The sequence below is a fragment of the Ranitomeya imitator genome, chromosome 4 (assembly GCF_032444005.1).
Source record: "Ranitomeya imitator isolate aRanImi1 chromosome 4, aRanImi1.pri, whole genome shotgun sequence".
Taxonomy (NCBI): Eukaryota; Metazoa; Chordata; class Amphibia; order Anura; family Dendrobatidae; genus Ranitomeya; species Ranitomeya imitator.
The window spans coordinates 682,760,117-682,780,026 of NC_091285.1; the positions used below are offsets into that span (position 1 = coordinate 682,760,117).

The window sequence follows — 19,910 nt, forward strand, 5'->3', positions numbered from 1 at the left end:
GATATAAACAAGGATGAATTAAGATCATGACATTCTGATTCAGGGATTTCCAGTTTAAAATGTAAAATCTAATAATAAACTCTCTTTTCTTACAAATTCAAAGATGACAATGGCATGAACAAAGTGTTAGCTGTTCCCGGCAAGGATTATTTTTTTTTGTTTTGAACTCAATTCCCAAATGATATTTTTCATCACAGTATTGTTGATAAGATGTTAATCTACATAACTTAAATAAAACACATTTTTAAACACTTTGCCTACAGGTGGCAAGAAAGTACAATTTTTCTATTGTCAGTGGAATTACTCAGTTTCCGTTTTCAATCTTAACACAAGCATCGATGAAGTTATGAAAAGATGAAAGAGCTTCTCGACCCTGATGTGATATCAACACGCAGCCTTCTTTACTGGAGTCAGAAGCGCTACCATTGTGCACAAGGTCAGTTGAAAAGCATGTTTGCTCCAATACTTCACATGAAAAGTGCATGAGATAATATATGGACCCCATCTGGAAATTTGCTACTTTTAATCACAGTTTAGAAAAAGACATAAACAGGGCTGAATTAAAATCATCACATTCGGACTCATTGATTTCCAGTTTAAAATTAAATATCTAGTAATAAGCCCTCTTCTCTAAGAAATTCAAAGAAGACAATGGCATGAACAAAGTATTGGCTGTTCCCGGCATGGATTTTTTTATGTTTTGAACTCAATTCCCAAATGATATTTCTCATCAAAGTATTGTTGATAAGATATTAATCTATATCATTTAAATAGAACACTTTTCAAACACTGCGCTGACACAGCGTTGAGCTATTCTATTGTCAGTAGATTACGCAGTTTCCGTTTCAATCTTTACCAAAGCATCGATTAAGTTATGAAAAGATGATAGAGTTACTTGACCACGACGTGATTTGAACACGCAACCTTCTGATCAGGAGTCAGACGCGCTACCGTTGCGCCACGAGGTCAGTTGAAAAGCATGTACGCCCAATACTTCTCATGAAAAGTGCACGAGATAATATCTGGAAGCCATCAGGAAACTTGCAACTTTTACTCCCATTTTGGAAAAGATATAAACAAGGATGAATTAAGATCATGACATTCTGATTCAGGGATTTCCAGTTTAAAATTTAAAATCTAATAATAAACTCTCTTTTCTTACAAATTCAAAGATGACAATGGCATGAACAAAGTGTTAGCTGTTCCCGGCAAGGATTATTTTTTTTATGTTTTGAACTCAATTCCCAAATGATATTTTTCATCACAGTATTGTTGATAAGATGTTAATCTACATAACTTAAATAAAACACATTTTTAAACACTTTGCCTACAGGTGGCAACAAAGTCGAATTTTTCTATTGTCAGTGGAATTACTCAGTTTCCGTTTTCAATCTTAACACAAGCATCGATGAAGTTATGAAAAGATGAAACAGCTTCTCGACCCTGATGTGATATCAACACGCAGCCTTCTTTACTGGAGTCAGAAGCGCTACCATTGTGCACAAGGTCAGTTGAAAAGCATGTTTGCTCCAATACTTCACATGAAAAGTGCATGAGATAATATATGGACCCCATCTGGAAATTTGCTACTTTTAATCACAGTTTAGAAAAAGACATAAACAGGGCTGAATTAAAATCATCACATTCGGATTCATTGATTTCCAGTTTAAAATTAAATATCTAGTAATAAGCCCTCTTCTCTAAGAAATTCAAAGAAGACAATGGCATGAACAAAGTATTGGCTGTTCCCGGCATGGATTTTTTTATGTTTTGAACTCAATTCCCAAATGATATTTCTCATCAAAGTATTGTTGATAAGAAATTAATCTATATCATTTAAATAAAACACTTTTCAAACTGCACTGCCACATGACAACAACGTTGAGCTATGCTGTTGTCAGTAGGATTACGCATTTAACGTTTCAATCTTTACCCAAGCATCGATTAAGTTATGATAAGATGATAGAGTTACTTGACCTCGACGTGATTTGAACACGCAACCTTCTGATATGGAGTCAGACGCGCTACCGTTGCGCCACGAGGTCAGTTGAAAAGCATGTACGCCCAATACTTCTCATGAAAAGTGCACAAGATAATATCTGGAAGCCATCAGGAAACTTGCAACTTTTACTCCCATTTTGGAAAAGATATAAACAAGGATGAATTAAGATCATGACATTCTGAATCAGGGATTTCCAGTTTAAAATTTAAAATCTAATAATAAACTCTCTTTTCTTACAAATTCAAAGATGACAATGGCATGAACAAAGTGTTAGCTGTTCCCGGCAAGGACTATTTTTTTTATGTTTTGAACTCAATTCCCAAATGATATTTTTCAACACAGTATTGTTGATAAGATGTTAATCTACATAACTTAAATAAAACACATTTTTAAACACTTTGCCTAAAGGTGGCAAAAAAGTCGAATTTTTCTATTGTCAGTGGAATTACTCAGTTTCCGTTTTCAATCTTAACACAAGCATCGATGAAGTTATGAAAAGATGAAAGAGCTTCTCGACCCTGATGTGATATCAACACGCAGCCTTCTTTAATGGAGTCAGAAGCGCTACCATTGTGCACAAGGTCAGTTGAAAAGCATGTTTGCTCCAATACTTCACATGAAAAGTGCATGAGATAATATATGGATCCCATCTGGAAATTTGCTACTTTTAATCACAGTTTAGAAAAGACATAAACAGGGCTGAATTAAAATCATCACATTCGGATTCATTGATTTCCAGTTTAAAATTAAATATCTAGTAATAAGCCCTCTTCTCTAAGAAATTCAAAGAAGACAATGGCATGAACAAAGTATTGGCTGTTCCCGGCATGGATTTTTTTATGTTTAGAACTCAATTCCCAAATGATATTTCTCATCAAAGTATTGTTGATAAGATATTAATCTATATCATTTAAATAAAACACTTTTCAAACACTGTGCTGACACATGACAACAACTTTCAGCTATTCTAATGTCAGTAGGATTATGCAGTTTCCGTTTCAATCTTTACCCAAGCATCGATTAAGTTATGAAAAGATGATAGAGTTACCTGACCCCGATGTGATTTGAACAAGCAACCTTCTGATGCGGAGTCAGACGCGCTACCGTTGCGCCACGAGGTCAGTTGAAAAGCATGTACGCCCAATACTTCTCATGAAAAGTGCACGAGATAATATGTGGAAGCCATCAGGAAACTTGCAACTTTTACTCCCATTTTGGAAAAGATATAAACAAAGATGAATTAAGATCATGACATTCTGATTCAGGGATTTCCAGTTTAAAATTTAAAATCTAATAATAAACTCTCTTTTCTTACAAATTCAAAGATGACAATGGCATGAACAAAGTGTTAGCTGTTCCCGGCAAGGATTATTTTTTTTGTTTTGAACTCAATTCCCAAATGATATTTTTCATCAAAGTATTGTTGATAAGATATTAATCTACATAACTTAAATAAAACACATTTTTAAACACTTTGCCTACAGGTGGCAACAAAGTCGAATTTTTCTATTGTCAGTGGAATTACTCAGTTTCCTTTTTCAATCTTAACACAAGCATCGATGAAGTTATGAAAAGATGAAAGATCTTCTCGACCCTGATGTAATATCAACACGCAGCCTTCTTTAATGGAGTCAGAAGCGCTACCATTGTGCACAAGGTCAGTTGAAAAGCATGTTTGCTCCAATACTTCACATGAAAAGTGCATGAGATAATATATGGACCCCATCTGGAAATTTGCTACTTTTAATCACAGTTTAGAAAAGACATAAACAGGGCTGAATTAAAATCATCACATTCGGATTCATTGATTTCCAGTTTAAAATTAAATATCTAGTAATAAGCCCTCTTCTCTAAGAAATTCAAAGAAGACAATGGCATGAACAAAGTATTGGCTGTTCCCGGCATGGATTTTTTTATGTTTTGAACTCAATTCCCAAATGATATTTCTCATCAAAGTATTGTTGATAAGATATTAATCTACATCATTTAAATAAAACACTTTTCAAACACTGCGCTGACACATGACAACAACTTTGAGCTATTCTATTGTCAGTAGGATTACGCAGTTTCCGTTTCAATCTTTACCCAAGCATCGATTAAGTTATGAAAAGATGATAGAGTTACTTGACCCCGACGTGATTTGAAAACGCAACCTTCTGATCTGGAGTTAGACGCGCTACCGTTGCGCCACGAGGTCAGTTTAAAAGCATGTACGCCCAATACTTCTCATGAAAAGTGCACGAGATAATATGTGGAAGCCATCAGGAAACTTGCAACTTTTACTCCCATTTTGGAAAAGATATAAACAAAGATGAATTAAGATCATGACATTCTGATTCAGGGATTTCCAGTTTCAAATTTAAAATCTAATAATAAACTCTCTTTTCTTACAAATTCAAAGATGACAATGGCATGAACAAAGTGTTAGCTGTTCCCGGCAAGGATTATTTTTTTATGTTTTGAACTCAATTCCCAAATGATATTTTTCATCAAAGTATTGTTGATAAGATATTAATCTACATAACTTAAATAAAACTCATTTTTAAACACTTTGCCTATAGGTGGCAACAAAGTCGAATTTTTCTATTGTCAGTGGAATTACTCAGTTTCCGTTTTCAATCTTAACACAAGCATCGATGAAGTTATGAAAAGATGAAAGAGCTTCTCGACCCTGATGTGATATCAACACGCAGCCTTCTTTAATGGAGTCAGAAGCGCTACCATTGTGCACAAGGTCAGTTGAAAAGCATGTTTGCTCCAATACTTCACATGAAAAGTGCATGAGATAATATATGGACCCCATCTGGAAATTTGCTACTTTTAATCACAGTTTAGAAAAGACATAAACAGGGCTGAATTAAAATCATCACATTCGGATTCATTGATTTCCAGTTTAAAATTAAATATCTAGTAATAAGCCCTCTTCTCTAAGAAATTCAAAGAAGACAATGGCATGAACAAAGTATTGGCTGTTCCCGGCATGGATTTTTTTATGTTTTGAACTCAATTCCCAAATGATATTTCTCATCAAAGTATTGTTGATAAGATATTAATCTATATCATTTAAATAAAACAACTTTCAAACACTGCACTGCCACATGACAACAACGTTGAGCTATTCTGTTGTCAGTAGGATTACGCAGTTTCCGTTTCAATCTTTACCCAAGCATCGATTAAGTTATGAAAAGTTGATAGAGTTACTTGACCCCGATGTAATTTGAACACGCAACCTTCTGATCTGGAGTCAGATGCGCTACCAATGCGCCACGAGGTCAGTTGATAAGCATGTACGCCCAATACTTCTCATGAAAAGTGCACGAGATAATATGTTGAAGCCATCAGGAAACTTGCAACTTTTACTCCCATTTTGGAAAAGATATAAACAAAGATGAATTAAGATCATGACATTCTGATTCAGGGATTTCCAGTTTAAAATTTAAAATCTAATAATAAACTCTCTTTTCTTACAAATTCAAAGATGACAATGGCATGAACAAAGTGTTAGCTGTTCCCGGCAAGGATTATTTTTTTATGTTTTGAACTCAATTCCCAAATGATATTTTTCAACAAAGTATTGTTGATAAGATATTAATCTACATAACTTAAATAAAACACATTTTTAAACACTTTGCCTACAGGTGGCAACAAAGTCGAATTTTTCTATTGTCAGTGGAATTACTCAGTTTCCGTTTTCAATCTTAACACAAGCATCGATGAAGTTATGAAAAGATGAAAGAGCTTCTTGACCCTGATGTAATATCAACACGCAGCCTTCTTTAATGGAGTCAGAAGCGCTACCATTGTGCACAAGGTCAGTTGAAAAGCATGTTTGCTCCAATATTTCACATGAAAAGTGCATGAGATAATATATGGGCCCCATCTGGAAATTTGCTTCTTTTAATCACAGTTTAGAAAAGACATAAACAGGGCTGAATTAAAATCATCACATTCGGATTCATTGATTTCCAGTTTAAAATTAAATATCTAGTAATAAGCCCTCTTCTCTAAGAAATTCAAAAAAGACAATGGCATGAACAAAGTATTGGCTGTTCCCGGCATGGATTTTTTTATGTTTTGAACTCAATTCCCAAATGATATTTCTCATCAAAGTATTGTTGATAAGATATTAATCTATATCATTTAAATAAAACACTTTTCAAGCATTGCACTGCACTGCCACATGACAACAAAGTTGAGCTACTCTATTTTCAGTAGGATTACGCAGTTTCCGTTTCAATCTTTACCCAAGCATCGATTAAGTTATGAAAAAATGATGGAGTTACTTGAGACCGACGTGATTTGAATACGCATCCTTCTGATCTGGAGTCAGATGCGCTACCAATGCGCCACGAGGTCAGTTGAAAAGCATGTATGCCCATTACTTCTCATGAAAAGTGCACAAGATAATATCTGGAAGCCATCAGGAAACTTGCAACTTTTACTCCCATTTTGGAAAAGATATAAACAAGGATGAATTAAGATCATGACATTCTGATTCAGGGATTTCCAGTTTAAAATTTAAAATCTAATAATAAACTCTCTTTTCTTACAAATTCAAAGATGACAATGGCATGAACAAAGTGTTAGCTGTTCCCGGCAAGGATTATTTTTTTTATGTTTTGAACTCAATTCCCAAATGATATTTTTCATCACAGTATTGTTGATAAGATGTTAATCTACATAACTTAAATAAAACACATTTTTAAACACTTTGCCTACAGGTGGCAACAAAGTCGAATTTTTCTATTGTCAGTTGAATTACTCAGTTTCCGTTTTCAATCTTAACACAAGCATCGATGAAGTTATGAAAAGATGAAAGAGCTTCTCGACCCTGATGTGATATCAACACGCAGCCTTCTTTAATGGAGTCAGAAGCGCTACCATTGTGCACAAGGTCAGTTGAAAAGCATGTTTTCTCCAATACTTCACATGAAAAGTGCATGAGATAATATATGGACCCCATCTGGAAATTTGCTACTTTTAATCACAGTTTAGAAAAGACATAAACAGGGCTGAATTAAAATCATCACATTCGGATTCATTGATTTCCAGTTTAAAATTAAATATCTAGTAATAAGCCCTCTTCTCTAAGAAATTCAAAGAAGACAATGGCATGAACAAAGTATTGGCTGTTCCCGGCATGGATTTTTTTATGTTTTGAACTCAATTCCCAAATGATATTTCTCATCAAAGTATTGTTGATAAGATATTAATCTATATCATTTAAATAAAACACATTTCAAATACTGCGCTGACACATGACAACAACGTTGAGCTATTCTATTGTCAGTAGGATTACGCAGTTTCCATTTCAATCTTTACCCAAGCATCGATTAAGTTATGAAAAGATGATAGAGTTACTTGACCCCGACGTGATTTGAACACGCAATCTTCTGATATGGAGTCAGACGCGCTACCGTTGCGCCACGAGGTCAGTTAAAAAGCATGTACGCCCAATACTTCTCATGAAAAGTGCACAAGATAATATCTGGAAGCCATCAGGAAACTTGCAACTTTTACTCCCATTTTGGAAAAGATATAAACAAGGATGAATTAAGATCATGACATTCTGAATCAGGGATTTCCAGTTTAAAATTTAAAATCTAATAATAAACTCTCTTTTCTTACAAATTCAAAGATGACAATGGCATGAACAAAGTGTTAGCTGTTCCCGGCAAGGATTATTTTTTTTATGTTTTGAACTCAATTCCCAAATGATATTTTTCATCACAGTATTGTTGATAAGATGTTAATCTACATAACTTAAATAAAACACATTTTTAAACACTTTGCCTAAAGGTGGCAACAAAGTCGAATTTTTCTATTGTCAGTGGAATTACTCAGTTTCCGTTTTCAATCTTAACACAAGCATCGATGAAGTTATGAAAAGATGAAAGAGCTTCTCGACCCTGATGTGATATCAACACGCAGCCTTCTTTAATGGAGTCAGAAGCGCTACCATTGTGCACAAGGTCAGTTGAAAAGCATGTTTGCTCCAATACTTCACATGAAAAGTGCATGAGATAATATATGGACCCCATCTGGAAATTTGCTACTTTTAATCACAGTTTAGAAAAGACATAAACAGGGCTGAATTAAAATCATCACATTCGGATTCATTGATTTCCAGTTTAAAATTAAATATCTAGTAATAAGCCCTCTTCTCTAAGAAATTCAAAGAAGACAATGGCATGAACAAAGTATTGGCTGTTCCCGGCATGGATTTTTTTATGTTTTGAACTCAATTCCCAAATGATATTTCTCATCAAAGTATAGTTGATAAGATATTAATCTATATCATTTAAATAAAACACTTTTCAAACACTGCGCTGACACATGACAACAACGTTGAGCTATTCTATTGTCAGTAGGATTACACAGTTTCCGTTTCAATCTTTACCCAAGCATCGATTAAGTTATGAAAAGATGATAGAGTTACTTGAGACCGACGTGATATGAACACGCAACCTTCTGATATGGAGTCAGATGCGCTACCAATGTGCCACGAGGTCAGTTGAAAAGCATGTACGCCCAATACTTCTCATGAAAAGTGCACAAGATAATATCTGGAAGCCTCAGGAAACTTGCAACTTTTACTCCCATTTTGGAAAAGATATAAACAAGGATGAATTAAGATCATGACATTCTGATTCAGGGATTTCCAGTTTAAAATTTAAAATCTAATAATAAACTCTCTTTTCTTACAAATTCAAAGATGACAATGGCATGAACAAAGTGTTAGCTGTTCCCGGCAAGGATTATTTTTTTTTTAATGTTTTGAACTCAATTCCCAAATGATATTTTTCATCACAGTATTGTTGATAAGATGTTAATCTACATAACTTAAATAAAACACATTTTTAAACACTTTGCCTACAGGTGGCAACAAAGTCGAATTTTTCTATTGTCAGTGGAATTACTCAGTTTCCGTTTTCAATCTTAACACAAGCATCGATGAAGTTATGAAAAGATGAAAGAGCTTCTCGACCCTGATGTGATATCAACACGCAGCCTTCTTTACTGGAGTAAGAAGCGCTACCATTGTGCACAAGGTCAGTTGAAAAGCATGTTTCCTCCAATACTTCACATGAAAAGTGCATGAGATAATATATGGACCCCATCTAGAAATTTGCTACTTTTAATCACAGTTTAGAAAAGACATAAACAGGGCTGAATTAAAATCATCACATTCGGATTCATTGATTTCCAGTTTAAAATTAAATATCTAGTAATAAGCCCTCTTCTCTAAGAAATTCAAAGAAGACAATGGCATGAACAAAGTATTGGCTGTTCTCGAAATGGATTTTTTTATGTTTTGAACTCAATTCCCAAATGATATTTCTCATCAAAGTATTGTTGATAAGATATTAATCTATATCATTTAAATAAAACACTTTTCAAACACTGCGCTGACACATGACAACAACGTTGAGCTTTTCTATTGTCAGTAGGATTAAGCAGTTTCCGTTTCAATCTTTACCCAAGCATCGATTAAGTTAAGAAAAGATGATAGAGTAACTTGACCCCGACGTGATTTGAACACGCAACCTTCTGATCTGGAGTCAGACGCGCTACCGTTGCGCCACGAAGTCAGTTGAAAAGCATGTACGCCCAATACTTCTCATGAAAAGTGCATGAGATAATATCTGGAAGCCATCAGGAAACTTGCAACTTTTACTCCCATTTTGGAAAAGATATAAACAAGGATGAATTAAGATCATGACATTCTGATTCAGGGATTTCCAGTTTAAAATGTAAAATCTAATAATAAACTCTCTTTTCTTACAAATTCAAAGATGACAATGGCATGAACAAAGTGTTAGCTGTTCCCGGCAAGGATTATTTTTTTTTGTTTTGAACTCAATTCCCAAATGATATTTTTCATCACAGTATTGTTGATAAGATGTTAATCTACATAACTTAAATAAAACACTTTTTTAAACACTTTGCCTACAGGTGGCAAGAAAGTCGAATTTTTCTATTGTCAGTGGAATTACTCAGTTTCCGTTTTCAATCTTAACACAAGCATCGATGAAGTTATGAAAAGATGAAAGAGCTTCTCGACCCTGATGTGATATCAACACGCAGCCTTCTTTACTGGAGTCAGAAGCGCTACCATTGTGCACAAGGTCAGTTGAAAAGCATGTTTGCTCCAATACTTCACATGAAAAGTGCATGAGATAATATATGGACCCCATCTGGAAATTTGCTACTTTTAATCACAGTTTAGAAAAAGACATAAACAGGGCTGAATTAAAATCATCACATTCGGACTCATTGATTTCCAGTTTAAAATTAAATATCTAGTAATAAGCCCTCTTCTCTAAGAAATTCAAAGAAGACAATGGCATGAACAAAGTATTGGCTGTTCCTGGCATGGATTTTTTTATGTTTTGAACTCAATTCCCAAATTATATTTCTCATCAAAGTATTGTTGATAAGATATTAATCTATATCATTTAAATAAAACACTTTTCAAACACTGCGCTGACACAGCGTTGAGCTATTCTATTGTCAGTAGATTACGCAGTTTCCGTTTCAATCTTTACCCAAGCATCGATTAAGTTATGAAAAGATGATAGTTACTTGACCACGACGTGATTTGAACACGCAACCTTCTGATCTGGAGTCAGACGCGCTACCGTTGCGCCACGAGGTCAGTTGAAAAGCATGTACGCCCAATACTTCTCATGAAAAGTGCACGAGATAATATCTGGAAGCCATCAGGAAACTTGCAACTTTTACTCCCATTTTGGAAAAGATATAAACAAGGATGAATTAAGATCATGACAATCTGATTCAGGGATTTCCAGTTTAAAATTTAAAATCTAATAATAAACTCTCTTTTCTTACAAATTCAAAGATGACAATGGCATGAACAAAGTGTTAGCTGTTCCCGGCAAGGATTATTTTTTTTATGTTTTGAACTCAATTCCCAAATGATATTTTTCATCACAGTATTGTTGATAAGATGTTAATCTACATAACTTAAATAAAACACATTTTTAAACACTTTGCCTACAGGTGGCAACAAAGTCGAATTTTTCTATTGTCAGTGGAATTACTCAGTTTCCGTTTTCAATCTTAACACAAGCATCGATGAAGTTATGAAAAGATGAAACAGCTTCTCGACCCTGATGTGATATCAACACGCAGCCTTCTTTACTCCAGTCAGAAGCACTACCATTGTGCACAAGGTCAGTTGAAAAGCATGTTTGCTCCAATACTTCACATGAAAAGTGCATGAGATAATATATGGACCCCATCTGGAAATTTGCTACTTTTAATCACAGTTTAGAAAAAGACATAAACAGGGCTGAATTAAAATCATCACATTCGGATTCATTGATTTCCAGTTTAAAATTAAATATCTAGTAATAAGCCCTCTTCTCTAAGAAATTCAAAGAAGACAATGGCATGAACAAAGTATTGGCTGTTCCCGGCATGGATTTTTTTATGTTTTGAACTCAATTCCCAAATGATATTTCTCATCAAAGTATTGTTGATAAGATATTAATCTATATCATTTAAATAAAACACTTTTCAAACACTGCGCTGACACATGACAACAACGTTGAGCTATTCTATTGTCAGTAGGATTACGCAGTTCCCGTTTCAATCTTTACCCAAGCATCGATTAAATTATGAAAAGATGATATAGTTACTTGACCACGACGTGATTTGAACACGCAATCTTCTAATCTGGAGTCAGACGCGCTACCGTTGCCCCACGAGGTCAGTTGAAAAGCATGTATGCCCAATACTTCTCATGAGAAGTGCACGAGATAATATCTGGAAGCCATCAGGAAACTTGCAACTTTTACTCCCATTTTGGAAAAGATATAAACAAGGATATATTAAGATCATGACATTCTGATTCAGGGATTTCCAGTTTAAAGTTTAAAATGTAATAATAAACTCTCTTTTCTTACAAATTCAAAGATGACAATGGCATGAACAAAGTGTTAGCTGTTCCCGGCAAGGATTATTTTTTTTATGTTTTGAACTCAATTCCCAAATGATATTTTTCATCACAGTATTGTTGATAAGATGTTAATCTACATAACTTAAATAAAACACATTTTTAAACACTTTGCCTACAGGTGGCAACAAAGTCGAATTTTTCTATTGTCAGTGGAATTACTCAGTTTCCTTTTTCAATCTTAACACAAGCATCGATGAAGTTATGAAAAGATGAAAGAGCTTCTCGACCCTGATGTGATATCAACACGCAGCCTTCTTTACTGGAGTAAGAAGCGCTACCATTGTGCACAAGGTCAGTTGAAAAGCATGTTTCCTCCAATACTTCACATGAAAAGTGCATGAGATAATATATGGACCCCATCTAGAAATTTGCTACTTTTAATCACAGTTTAGAAAAGACATAAACAGGGCTGAATTAAAATCATCACATTCGGATTCATTGATTTCCAGTTTAAAATTAAATATCTAGTAATAAGCCCTCTTCTCTAAGAAATTCAAAGAAGACAATGGCATGAACAAAGTATTGGCTGTTCTCGACATGGATTTTTTTATGTTTTGAACTCAATTCCCAAATGATATTTCTCATCAAAGTATTGTTGATAAGATATTAATCTATATCATTTAAATAAAACACTTTTCAAACACTGCGCTGACACATGACAACAACGTTGAGCTTTTCTATTGTCAGCAGGATTAAGCAGTTTCCGTTTCAATCTTTACCCAAGCATCGATTAAGTTAAGAAAAGATGATAGAGTAACTTGACCCCGACGTGATTTGAACACGCAACCTTCTGATCTGGAGTCAGACGCGCTACCGTTGCGCCACGAAGTCAGTTGAAAAGCATGTACGCCCAATACTTCTCATGAAAAGTGCACGAGATAATATCTGGAAGCCATCAGGAAACTTGCAACTTTTACTCCCATTTTGGAAAAGATATAAACAAGGATGAATTAAGATCATGACATTCTGATTCAGGGATTTCCAGTTTAAAATGTAAAATCTAATAATAAACTCTCTTTTCTTACAAATTCAAAGATGACAACGGCATGAACAAAGTGTTAGCTGTTCCCGGCAAGGATTATTTTTTTTTGTTTTGAACTCAATTCCCAAATGATATTTTTCATCACAGTATTGTTGATAAGATGTTAATCTACATAACTTAAATAAAACACATTTTTAAACACTTTGCCTACAGGTGGCAAGAAAGTACAATTTTTCTATTGTCAGTGGAATTACTCAGTTTCCGTTTTCAATCTTAACACAAGCATCGATGAAGTTATGAAAAGATGAAAGAGCTTCTCGACCCTGATGTGATATCAACACGCAGCCTTCTTTACTGGAGTCAGAAGCGCTACCATTGTGCACAAGGTCAGTTGAAAAGCATGTTTGCTCCAATACTTCACATGAAAAGTGCATGAGATAATATACGGACCCCATCTGGAAATTTGCTATTTTTAATCACAGTTTAGAAAAAGACATAAACAGGGCTGAATTAAAATCATCACATTCGGACTCATTGATTTCCAGTTTAAAATTAAATATCTAGTAATAAGCCCTCTTCTCTAAGAAATTCAAAGAAGACAACGGCATGAACAAAGTATTGGCTGTTCCCGGCATGGATTTTTTTATGTTTTGAACTCAATTCCCAAATGATATTTCTCATCAAAGTATTGTTGATAAGATATTAATCTATATCATTTAAATAGAACACTTTTCAAACACTGCGCTGACACAGCGTTGAGCTATTCTATTGTCAGTAGATTACGCAGTTTCCGTTTCAATCTTTACCCAAGCATCGATTAAGTTATGAAAAGATGATAGAGTTACTTGACCACGACGTGATTTGAACACGCAACCTTCTGATCTGGAGTCAGACGCGCTACCGTTGCGCCACGAGGTCAGTTGAAAAGCATGTACGCCCAATACTTCTCATGAAAAGTGCACGAGATAATATCTGGAAGCCATCAGGAAACTTGCAACTTTTACTCCCATTTTGGAAAAGATATAAACAAGGATGAATTAAGATCATGACAATCTGATTCAGGGATTTCCAGTTTAAAATTTAAAATCTAATAATAAACTCTCTTTTCTTACAAATTCAAAGATGACAATGGCATGAACAAAGTGTTAGCTGTTCCCGGCAAGGATTATTTTTTTTATGTTTTGAACTCAATTCCCAAATGATATTTTTCATCACAGTATTGTTGATAAGATGTTAATCTACATAACTTAAATAAAACACATTTTTAAACACTTTGCCTACAGGTGGCAACAAAGTCGAATTTTTCTATTGTCAGTGGAATTACTCAGTTTCCGTTTTCAATCTTAACACAAGCATCGATGAAGTTATGAAAAGATGAAACAGCTTCTCGACCCTGATGTGATATCAACACGCAGCCTTCTTTACTCCAGTCAGAAGCACTACCATTGTGCACAAGGTCAGTTGAAAAGCATGTTTGCTCCAATACTTCACATGAAAAGTGCATGAGATAATATATGGACCCCATCTGGAAATTTGCTACTTTTAATCACAGTTTAGAAAAAGACATAAACAGGGCTGAATTAAAATCATCACATTCGGATTCATTGATTTCCAGTTTAAAATTAAATATCTAGTAATAAGCCCTCTTCTCTAAGAAATTCAAAGAAGACAATGGCATGAACAAAGTATTGGCTGTTCCCGGCATGGATTTTTTTATGTTTTGAACTCAATTCCCAAATGATATTTCTCATCAAAGTATTGTTGATAAGATATTAATCTATATCATTTAAATAAAACACTTTTCAAACACTGCGCTGACACATGACAACAACGTTGAGCTATTCTATTGTCAGTAGGATTACGCAGTTCCCGTTTCAATCTTTACCCAAGCATCGATTAAATTATGAAAAGATGATATAGTTACTTGACCACGACGTGATTTGAACACGCAATCTTCTAATCTGGAGTCAGACGCGCTACCGTTGCCCCACGAGGTCAGTTGAAAAGCATGTATGCCCAATACTTCTCATGAGAAGTGCACGAGATAATATCTGGAAGCCATCAGGAAACTTGCAACTTTTACTCCCATTTTGGAAAAGATATAAACAAGGATATATTAAGATCATGACATTCTGATTCAGGGATTTCCAGTTTAAAGTTTAAAATGTAATAATAAACTCTCTTTTCTTACAAATTCAAAGATGACAATGGCATGAACAAAGTGTTAGCTGTTCCCGGCAAGGATTATTTTTTTTATGTTTTGAACTCAATTCCCAAATGATATTTTTCATCACAGTATTGTTGATAAGATGTTAATCTACATAACTTAAATAAAACACATTTTTAAACACTTTGCCTACAGGTGGCAACAAAGTCGAATTTTTCTATTGTCAGTGGAATTACTCAGTTTCCTTTTTCAATCTTAACACAAGCATCGATGAAGTTATGAAAAGATGAAAGAGCTTCTCGACCCTGATGTGATATCAACACGCAGCCTTCTTTACTGGAGTAAGAAGCGCTACCATTGTGCACAAGGTCAGTTGAAAAGCATGTTTCCTCCAATACTTCACATGAAAAGTGCATGAGATAATATATGGACCCCATCTAGAAATTTGCTACTTTTAATCACAGTTTAGAAAAGACATAAACAGGGCTGAATTAAAATCATCACATTCGGATTCATTGATTTCCAGTTTAAAATTAAATATCTAGTAATAAGCCCTCTTCTCTAAGAAATTCAAAGAAGACAATGGCATGAACAAAGTATTGGCTGTTCTCGACATGGATTTTTTTATGTTTTGAACTCAATTCCCAAATGATATTTCTCATCAAAGTATTGTTGATAAGATATTAATCTATATCATTTAAATAAAACACTTTTCAAACACTGCGCTGACACATGACAACAACGTTGAGCTTTTCTATTGTCAGCAGGATTAAGCAGTTTCCGTTTCAATCTTTACCCAAGCATCGATTAAGTTAAGAAAAGATGATAGAGTAACTTGACCCCGACGTGATTTGAACACGCAACCTTCTGATCTGGAGTCAGACGCGCTACCGTTGCGCCACGAAGTCAGTTGAAAAGCATGTACGCCCAATACTTCTCATGAAAAGTGCACGAGATAATATCTGGAAGCCATCAGGAAACTTGCAACTTTTACTCCCATTTTGGAAAAGATATAAACAAGGATGAATTAAGATCATGACATTCTGATTCAGGGATTTCCAGTTTAAAATGTAAAATCTAATAATAAACTCTCTTTTCTTACAAATTCAAAGATGACAACGGCATGAACAAAGTGTTAGCTGTTCCCGGCAAGGATTATTTTTTTTTGTTTTGAACTCAATTCCCAAATGATATTTTTCATCACAGTATTGTTGATAAGATGTTAATCTACATAACTTAAATAAAACACATTTTTAAACACTTTGCCTACAGGTGGCAAGAAAGTACAATTTTTCTATTGTCAGTGGAATTACTCAGTTTCCGTTTTCAATCTTAACACAAGCATCGATGAAGTTATGAAAAGATGAAAGAGCTTCTCGACCCTGATGTGATATCAACACGCAGCCTTCTTTACTGGAGTCAGAAGCGCTACCATTGTGCACAAGGTCAGTTGAAAAGCATGTTTGCTCCAATACTTCACATGAAAAGTGCATGAGATAATATACGGACCCCATCTGGAAATTTGCTATTTTTAATCACAGTTTAGAAAAAGACATAAACAGGGCTGAATTAAAATCATCACATTCGGACTCATTGATTTCCAGTTTAAAATTAAATATCTAGTAATAAGCCCTCTTCTCTAAGAAATTCAAAGAAGACAACGGCATGAACAAAGTATTGGCTGTTCCCGGCATGGATTTTTTTATGTTTTGAACTCAATTCCCAAATGATATTTCTCATCAAAGTATTGTTGATAAGATATTAATCTATATCATTTAAATAGAACACTTTTCAAACACTGCGCTGACACAGCGTTGAGCTATTCTATTGTCAGTAGATTACGCAGTTTCCGTTTCAATCTTTACCCAAGCATCGATTAAGTTATGAAAAGATGATAGAGTTACTTGACCACGACGTGATTTGAACACGCAACCTTCTGATCTGGAGTCAGACGCGCTACCGTTGCGCCACGAGGTCAGTTGAAAAGCATGTACGCCCAATACTTCTCATGAAAAGTGCACGAGATAATATCTGGAAGCCATCAGGAAACTTGCAACTTTTACTCCCATTTTGGAAAAGATATAAACAAGGATGAATTAAGATCATGACATTCTGATTCAGGGATTTCCAGTTTAAAATTTAAAATCTAATAATAAACTCTCTTTTCTTACAAATTCAAAGATGACAATGGCATGAACAAAGTGTTAGCTGTTCCCGGCAAGGATTATTTTTTTTATGTTTTGAACTCAATTCCCAAATGATATTTTTCATCACAGTATTGTTGATAAGATGTTAATCTACATAACTTAAATAAAACACATTTTTAAACACTTTGCCTACAGGTGGCAACAAAGTCGAATTTTTCTATTGTCAGTGGAATTACTCAGTTTCCGTTTTCAATCTTAACACAAGCATCGATGAAGTTATGAAAAGATGAAAGAGCTTCTCGACCCTGATGTGATATCAACACGCAGCCTTCTTTAGTGGAGTCAGAAGCACTACCATTGTGCACAAGGTCAGTTGAAAAGCATGTTTGCTCCAATACTTCACATGAAAAGTGCATGAGATAATATATGGACCCCATCTGGAAATTTGCTACTTTTAATCACAGTTTAGAAAAAGACATAAACAGGGCTGAATTAAAATCATCACATTCGGATTCATTGATTTCCAGTTCAAAATTAAATATCTAGTAATAAGCCCTCTTCTCTAAGAAATTCAAAGAAGACAATGGCATGAACAAAGTATTGGCTGTTCCCGGCATGGATTTTTTTATGTTTTGAACTCAATTCCCAAATGATATTTCTCATCAAAGTATTGTTGATAAGATATTAATCTATATCATTTAAATAAAACACTTTTCAAACACTGCGCTGACACATGACAACAACGTTGAGCTATTCTATTGTCAGTAGGATTACGCAGTTCCCGTTTCAATCTTTACCCAAGCATCGATTAAGTTATGAAAAGATGATATAGTTACTTGACCACGACGTGATTTGAACACGCAATCTTCTAATCTGGAGTCAGACGCGCTACCGTTGCGCCACGAGGTCAGTTGAAAAGCATGTACGCCTAATACTTCTCATGAAAAGTGCACGAGATAATATCTGGAAGCCATCAGGAAACTTGCAACTTTTACTCCCATTTTGGAAAAGATATAAACAAGGATGAATTAAGATCATGACATTCTGATTCAGGGATTTCCAGTTTAAAGTTTAAAATGTAATAATAAACTCTCTTTTCTTACAAATTCAAAGATGACAATGGCATGAACAAAGTGTTAGCTGTTCCCGGCAAGGATTATTTTTTTTATGTTTTGAACTCAATTCCCAAATGATATTTTTCATCACAGTATTGTTGATAAGATGTTAATCTACATAACTTAAATAAAACACATTTTTAAACACTTTGCCTACAGGTGGCAACAAAGTCGAATTTTTCTATTGTCAGTGGAATTACTCAGTTTCCGTTTTCAATCTTAACACAAGCATCGATGAAGTTATGAAAAGATGAAAGAGCTTCTCGACCCTGATGTGATATTAACACGCATCCTTCTTTAAAGGAGTCAGAAGCGCTACCATTGTGCACAAGGTCAGTTGAAAAGCATGTTTGCTCCAATACTTCACATGAAAAGTGCATGAGATAATATATGGACCCCATCTGGAAATTTGCTACTTTTAATCACAGTTTAGAAAAAGACATAAACAGGGCTGAATTAAAATCATCACATTCGGATTCATTGATTTCCAGTTTAAAATTAAATATCTAGTAATAAGCCCTCTTCTCTAAGAAATTCAAAGAAGACAATGGCATGAACAAAGTATTGGCTGTTCCCGGCATGGATTTTTTTATGTTTTGAACTCAATTCCCAGATGATATTTCTCATCAAAGTATTGTTGATAAGATATTAATCTATATCATTTAAATAAAACACTTTTCAAACAGTGCGCTGACACATGACAACAACGTTGAGCTATTCTATTGTCAGTAGGATTACGCAGTTTCCGTTTCAATCTTTACCCAAGCATCGATTAAGTTATGAAAAGATGATAGAGTTACTTGACCCCGACGTGATTTGAACACGCAACCTTCTGATCTGGAGTCAGACGCGCTACCGTTGCGCCACGAGGTCAGTTGAAAAGCATGTACGCCCAATACTTCTCATGAAAAGTGCACAAGTTAATATCTGGAAGCCATCAGGAAACTTGCAACTTTTACTCCCATTTTGGAAAAGATATAAACAAGGATGAATTAAGATCATGACATTCTGATTCAGGGATTTCCAGTTTAAAATTTAAAATCTAATAATAAACTCTCTTTTCTTACAAATTCAAAGATGACAAAGGCATGAACAAAGTGTTAGCTGTTCCCGGCAAGAATTATTTTTTTATGTTTTGAACTTAATTCCCAAATGATATTTTTCATCACAGTATTGTTGATAAGATGTTAATCTACATAACTTAAATAAAACACATTTTTAAACCCTTTGCCTACAGGTGGCAACAAACACAAATTTTTCTATTGTCAGGAGAATTACTCAGTTTCCGTTTTCAATCTTAACACAAGCAGCGATGAAGTTATGAAAAGATGAAAGAGCTTCTCGACCCTGATGTGATATCAACACGCAGCCTTCTTTAATGGAGTCAGAAGCGCTACCATTGTGCACAAGGTCAGTTGAAAAGCATGTTTGCTCCAATACTTCACATGAAAAGTGCATGAGATAATATATGGACCCCATCTGGAAATTTGCTACTTTTAATCACAGTTTAGA

General features: G+C 34.7%; 12 non-coding genes across 12 annotated transcripts; all 12 read right to left on the bottom strand.

Moving 5' to 3' along the window:
* Window positions 1-896: 896 nt before the first annotated feature.
* Window positions 897-968, bottom strand: TRNAR-CCU (transfer RNA arginine (anticodon CCU)). Its single transcript has one exon. It is a non-coding gene; the product is annotated as a tRNA-Arg (tRNA).
* A 1,005-nt stretch (window positions 969-1,973) lies between these two features.
* Window positions 1,974-2,045, bottom strand: TRNAW-CCA (transfer RNA tryptophan (anticodon CCA)). The gene has a single exon. It is a non-coding gene; the product is annotated as a tRNA-Trp (tRNA).
* A 2,082-nt stretch (window positions 2,046-4,127) lies between these two features.
* TRNAW-CCA (transfer RNA tryptophan (anticodon CCA)) lies at window positions 4,128-4,199 on the bottom strand. The gene has a single exon. It is a non-coding gene; the product is annotated as a tRNA-Trp (tRNA).
* A 3,165-nt stretch (window positions 4,200-7,364) lies between these two features.
* TRNAW-CCA (transfer RNA tryptophan (anticodon CCA)) lies at window positions 7,365-7,436 on the bottom strand. Its single transcript has one exon. It is a non-coding gene; the product is annotated as a tRNA-Trp (tRNA).
* Window positions 7,437-9,522: 2,086 nt separating this feature from the next.
* On the bottom strand, window positions 9,523-9,594 carry TRNAW-CCA (transfer RNA tryptophan (anticodon CCA)). The gene has a single exon. It is a non-coding gene; the product is annotated as a tRNA-Trp (tRNA).
* Window positions 9,595-10,589: 995 nt separating this feature from the next.
* TRNAW-CCA (transfer RNA tryptophan (anticodon CCA)) lies at window positions 10,590-10,661 on the bottom strand. Its single transcript has one exon. It is a non-coding gene; the product is annotated as a tRNA-Trp (tRNA).
* A 2,085-nt stretch (window positions 10,662-12,746) lies between these two features.
* Window positions 12,747-12,818, bottom strand: TRNAW-CCA (transfer RNA tryptophan (anticodon CCA)). Its single transcript has one exon. It is a non-coding gene; the product is annotated as a tRNA-Trp (tRNA).
* Window positions 12,819-13,815: 997 nt separating this feature from the next.
* On the bottom strand, window positions 13,816-13,887 carry TRNAW-CCA (transfer RNA tryptophan (anticodon CCA)). The gene has a single exon. It is a non-coding gene; the product is annotated as a tRNA-Trp (tRNA).
* A 2,085-nt stretch (window positions 13,888-15,972) lies between these two features.
* On the bottom strand, window positions 15,973-16,044 carry TRNAW-CCA (transfer RNA tryptophan (anticodon CCA)). Its single transcript has one exon. It is a non-coding gene; the product is annotated as a tRNA-Trp (tRNA).
* Window positions 16,045-17,041: 997 nt separating this feature from the next.
* TRNAW-CCA (transfer RNA tryptophan (anticodon CCA)) lies at window positions 17,042-17,113 on the bottom strand. The gene has a single exon. It is a non-coding gene; the product is annotated as a tRNA-Trp (tRNA).
* Window positions 17,114-18,120: 1,007 nt separating this feature from the next.
* TRNAW-CCA (transfer RNA tryptophan (anticodon CCA)) lies at window positions 18,121-18,192 on the bottom strand. The gene has a single exon. It is a non-coding gene; the product is annotated as a tRNA-Trp (tRNA).
* A 1,007-nt stretch (window positions 18,193-19,199) lies between these two features.
* TRNAW-CCA (transfer RNA tryptophan (anticodon CCA)) lies at window positions 19,200-19,271 on the bottom strand. The gene has a single exon. It is a non-coding gene; the product is annotated as a tRNA-Trp (tRNA).
* Window positions 19,272-19,910: the final 639 nt, after the last annotated feature.